This window comes from Rhinolophus hipposideros (assembly GCF_964194185.1).
Source record: "Rhinolophus hipposideros genome assembly, chromosome: 1".
Classification (NCBI taxonomy): domain Eukaryota; kingdom Metazoa; phylum Chordata; class Mammalia; order Chiroptera; family Rhinolophidae; genus Rhinolophus; species Rhinolophus hipposideros.
Genome location: NC_138047.1, coordinates 97,865,883 through 97,871,708, shown reverse-complemented (window position 1 = coordinate 97,871,708; position 5,826 = coordinate 97,865,883).

Here is a 5,826-nt window from a genome sequence, read left to right as displayed (position 1 = left end):
GTCTTGTTCAACATCATCAGTAAATAGCCCTTATATTTTTCCTCTCTTCAATTTGCAATCTGACAATAGAAAGAAACATTGACCAGGGTTGAAGGCCGCGAAGCAAACAAAAGACAGTTAGTCAGCGCCATCTAGTGGTTAAAACTTCAAATTTGATCACAGTTTGTGGAACGCCCTTTCCCGCATATACTGGAGAAATAAATGGTGATATTTTATCTATCCATTTTGAAATATTTTGATTCTTTTAAAATTTTGAATAAAAATTTTAATATAAAACAAATACATTAAGTTAAATTTTATTTCAATTCCACTATTTATACCTCAACAAAATAAGTCAAGTAAAATTATCTATGTGGAGCAGTGAAAGCAAGAATTAGCAATTATGTGGTAATCTTCCCAGTGAAGACAGCTAATCAAGAATGTGTCGTCCTAATTGTACTTGATCGTAATTAGAAAATATATAGACATCACTGATGAAACCTATTTGGTCATTTACCTTCACTCTGCTCTTTGGAGCTACTCAATTTATTGCCAGTACTGATTGCTTTTATGAAACAAATGTGGGAGCCAGAGACCAAACTCAGCTAGTGCCTCTCAACATGGCACAAATATTTTAGAGATTTGGGGTTAAGAGGTAGAGATTGGGAATGCAGATTAACCTATATAGAGAGCTTTATACTGCTTTTTAAGACTGCTATGTTGGACAACTGGAATTTACTCCACAACATAGACATGGGGTGTATTATTTTCCAAAGAACCATAAACAACAGTATATGTTAATATATAGAAATAGTTATTTTGTGGAATTGGCTGATTCAGTTATGGATGCTAGCAAGTCTAAAATCTGCGAGGTGGGCCAGTAGGCAGGGGACCCAGGGCACAGCTGAGGTTGTAGTTCACGTCCAAAGGCTGTCTACTGCAGAGTTTCCTCGTGCTCAGGGCAGGCCATTCTCCTAGTCTACTTGGACCTTCAACTGATTGGACAAGGCTCACCCACATTATGGAGGACAATTTGCTTTACTCAAAGTCCATACAATAATGTTAACCTCATCCCAAAACTCTTACAGAAACATCTACAATACTGTTTGACCACATATCTAGGCACAGTGCCCCAGCCAAGTTGACACATAAAATGAGCAATCACATCAGGTGGAGTATGCAGGTGGAAATAAATGAAAGATATGGGAGAATATGTGAAAAGTTTTAAAACCTGCTGATCATTCACCTCAACAAAATGACTGCTTTATGTCAGAGGTTCTAAACAGTATCTCCATCTTCCACTGACACTTTAAGCACCATTGGATCTGCTGGATTCTGTGGCCCACATGACAGAACGGTTTGCACGGCAGCCTGGACCCATTGAAGACCCTTCTCTTCTGGGCCCCACTCAACACTAGCAGATTTTTGGCTCACTCAGTAAATGGGCCTGAGTAACACACCACAAATGACATATGTTGCCTCCCAAATTTAAAGAAGCCCACTAGTCACTGTGCCTCTTTTATGCTTGTAGCAGGGGTCAGATGCAACAAGTTATCCTTCACTTTAGAAGGGATATCTTGAGTGCCCCACACCACTGGACCCCTAGACGTTTCCCTGAAGCGAAGTCCCTGAAAGTTGGTTAGACTTATATCCCACACAAACAAATGTCTGACCAATAAGTCCAGAGTAGTTGCTGCTTCTTGTTCGTCAGATCCAGTTAGCATGATATCACCAATGTAAGGGACCAGTGTGATATCTCATGGAAGGTAAATGACCTACTTGGTCATTTACCTTCACTCTGCTCTTTAAAACTACTCAATTTATTGCTCAACTTGATATGCCCCTGATGTAGGACAGTGAACGTGTACTGCTGGCCTTCCAGAGCTGCTATAGGACTCACCACCTGGTTAAGTTTGTGATAATCCACTGTCATTCTCTAAGAGTCATCTGTTTCCTTCATAGGCCAAATGGGTGAGCTGAATTAGGGTGTGGAGGAAAACCTCACCCCTACATCATTTCAGTCCTTGATGGTGCCATTGATCTCTGATATTCCTCCGAGAATGTGGTATTGCTTTTGATGTACTATATTTTTAGGTAAAGGACGTTATACTGGCTTCCACTTGACTTTTTTACTATAATAACCTTCTCTTCACGGGTCAGGCAACCAATGTAGAAAATCTGCCAATTGCTGAGTATGCCTATTCCAATCATGTATTCTAGAACTGGAAAAATCACTAACGATGTATTTGGGGATTCACTGCAGCCACCGTAGGACAGATCTGAGCTAAAAGTCCACTGACCACCTGACCTGCATGAGCCCCTCCTCTGACTGGTGGGCCCCAGTGACATTCAGATCTCCTGGAATCAGTGTCAGTTCAGAGCTAGTGTCCAGTAGCCTCTGCAAAGTATAATTTTTTTTTTCTTTTCTACAATACACAGTCATCCTGCTAAAGGGCATAGGTCTCTTTGGGGGAAGACTTGGAGAAAGATTAAAGTTTAGATTTGGGGAGTGTGGTGGGGTCCAGGATGGGTGAACAGATCTGAAATGATGGATCCTCTGTAACTATGAGTCGAATGGCATAAAGTTTCCTCTACGAGCCGTGGAGCAGAAATTATGCCATCTGGAAACAAAACTTTAAAAAACGAACAAACAAAACAATTGCCTTAGCAAAAGACTATACCCAATATTCTTAACTACTGATGTTACAGAGAATGAAATCATGTGAACAGGTTTTTTTTTTCATTCTAACCTGATATCACCACCATGGACACCCATCAGAATATACAGAGAGACAAAGTCAAGGATTCTTGTTTCTTATAGCTCTGTTGCAAATGACTTTGTGAAAAAGGACCCATTAACCCATGATCAGCAGGACAAGAGTTAATTACCTAGGACTTAATGAACTAATTTAATTGTGGTTAATGTTCTATTTTCTAACGGACAGATGAGAAACCCATTTTTTTTCTTGTCTGTCTCCAACTCTCAATTTAATAGGCTATAATTGAACTAAATGGAATGAAACACTCTTTAAATGGAATATTATTCTGACATTTCAGAATTTTAAAAAATCCTATAAATAATCCTAAAATGAGTTATAAACCAACATAATAAAAACATTTTTGTAAAAGTAATATTTTCTACTACCCCATGATACATCTTCCATGCAGAGTGCAGCTGGACTGTTTTATACATATTGCCTCAAAGAGGAGGGTGTCATCATAAAAAGATACTGACAACAATCGTCAAATTCTTGGCTTTTAAGTTTCAAAGGCCAAGTTCAAGGATTAGTCATTATTTGGAAGAGTTGATAGAATATGCCATTATTCAGAGTCTGGGTTCAGATCTGAGTGCAAAGAGACAGTGAGCCCTGTCCTCCCCACCCTCCATCCTGACCCCAAGGCAATTAGTTATTAGAACTAATAAGTGTCTAGATACCCCTGAATCTAGCAGGGTTCAGGATCAGAAGTAATGACTACGTGGGGTGCCTAGGCACCTAAGGCTGTCTCACAGGTTTCCATTATCTCCACAGTATGGAACCCAACAGCTGGGTTTCTCTTACTTCAGATGGGAAGGATAGAATATTTCCTGAGTGCTTAAGAGGAGATCAAAATTTGCTGTGAATGAGAATCTGGAATGAGTGATATGCATGAACAATCTACCTGGATAGAGGATAGAGGACTGAGGACCAGCAAGGTCAAAGTCCGTTTCAGCAGATAGCCGCAGAGGACCAAATGCTTCACCCCTCCGAGCTCCCTGGCTCCCTCTCCGACACTTTTCCAAGGAGAAGAAGCTTATGTTTCTTCACAGACCAAAAAGGCATTTGTAAAATAAAACATATTCAACTATGAATCATAAAAGAAGCTCTTAGTTGCACTGATTCCATGTCAGAAATTCATAATTAATTTAATTAGTTTTTCCTTTACATCTTGCATTGATCTTCCAATACTTAATGATATGTTCTACATATAATATGTACTCTGTAACTATTTGACACATTTATTCACTCGGTTCTATGTTTGTACAACTATCTGAGGATATGGCTCTTTCCACTCGCCAGTGGTTGTCACTAGCCACATATTAGTCTGAATTGAGATATGCTGCAAGCATAATGTACACGTGAGATTTTGAGAACTTAGCTTAATACCAAGAAAGTAAAATATCTCACTAATGTTTCTATAATTATTGCACATGGATAGTATTTTGGACATATTGAGTTAAACAAAAATATATTGTTAAACTGAATTTCACCTGTTTTTTTTTGTTTTGTTTTTTCTTTTTTTTTACTTTTTAAAAATGTGCCTACTAGGAAATTGAAACTTTCCCTTGTGACTCACATTATATTTCTATTGGACAATGCTGCCCTATATGCTCATTCATGTTGATCTCATTTACTTTGACTGGAGTAACCACCATCACTGCTTAATTCTTTCCATGTGAAAACAATCGAAATTAGAATTTAATTTTTCCATGTAAACACTCAATGATTATATGTCTAACATTTCCTGACAGGGTGTACTGGAAATTACATAGAAAATGTCTTACATCTCATTGCCTGATGATTGAGAATGACCAGTCAGTCTATAATTTGTACAAAAAGAAACAGATTTTCTTTAAAGTAATTAAGGCCAAACCATTAATACCACTGATATTTTCTTTAAAATGCTTGATGACTAAACGGATATAATTAAGAAACTTTCACAAGTGAAATGAGAATCAAAATGAGGAGAAAAAAATTCTGAGATTTCAAATTTTATTCGATTTATTATGTAATTCATGATTTTATACATGTAGCAGTGACACCTTAAAAATAGGGTAATTTGGCAAGGTTTTATTTACCAAGGGGCTATTTTTTAAAGGAGAAGGAACTACAGAGATGGTGCATTAATCAAGGGCTAATATAGCATTTGAGATTTTATAGCTTTAGTCCTGAAGTTGGCCATTCAGAAAGGAACTGTGACCTTCATTTAGGTCAGCTTCAACTGGAGGTCTCACAGGCTTCTCAAATTGGTATGTCCAAAGACGTATCCAGCAGTTACCATGTGATTAACCAGACAAGTCCTCAATGCCAAGGAGCCTGTTTGTTTGTTTTCTAAAATGAAGATAGCAAGTTTACAAGAGGCTGACTTAATTATAATTAGGAGAAGCTCACACAGTTCATTGTTGTTTTTACAAAATCTGAAAAATCCATGCCATTATCCGTGGTCCCATATGAATCCCAAGACATAGCTTGAGACTTCTGCAACTTACAGTCCAGTCTACACCATGTAAACCTGAACTTGCATTGTGCTAGACATTGGGGATAGAAAAGTGATGGAGGCAATTTCAGTCTAATGTGGAAGACTGGTAAATACTTTGTAATGAATTTTAAATTATGATAGACTGGTATGTGAGGTCCACAAAACATTAGAGATATTATAGAATTCATTCATTCATTTCGTTTATTTAGAGAGCATTTCCTCAGTCCTCACTACACTGGGCTGGAAGTAACCTAGTGAAGATGCTTCCGGGGCAGCGATTCAAGTAGTGAGGACGCAGACACAAGGGCAGGGAGAGATTACATCACCTGGAGTGTTCAGACAACACCAATCGAATCGTTAGCTGTTACCTGAGCAAAAAGTTAAAGCGAAGGACTCTAGAAAGGAACGCAGTGGACAGGTTGAAAGGGCTTGGGCTTTTTACGATGACAACCTGTGGCGACAGAGTCGCAGAGAGCAGTTTCCAGGCTCTCACCCTCACCTAGGAAGGTGCTGGCTCGGTTATTAGATGGCCATCAGCTGTAATCAGATGGCCATCTGTTGTGGCTGTGTGGCCATCAGCTGTTACCGGTTAGCCATTAGCCACTAATA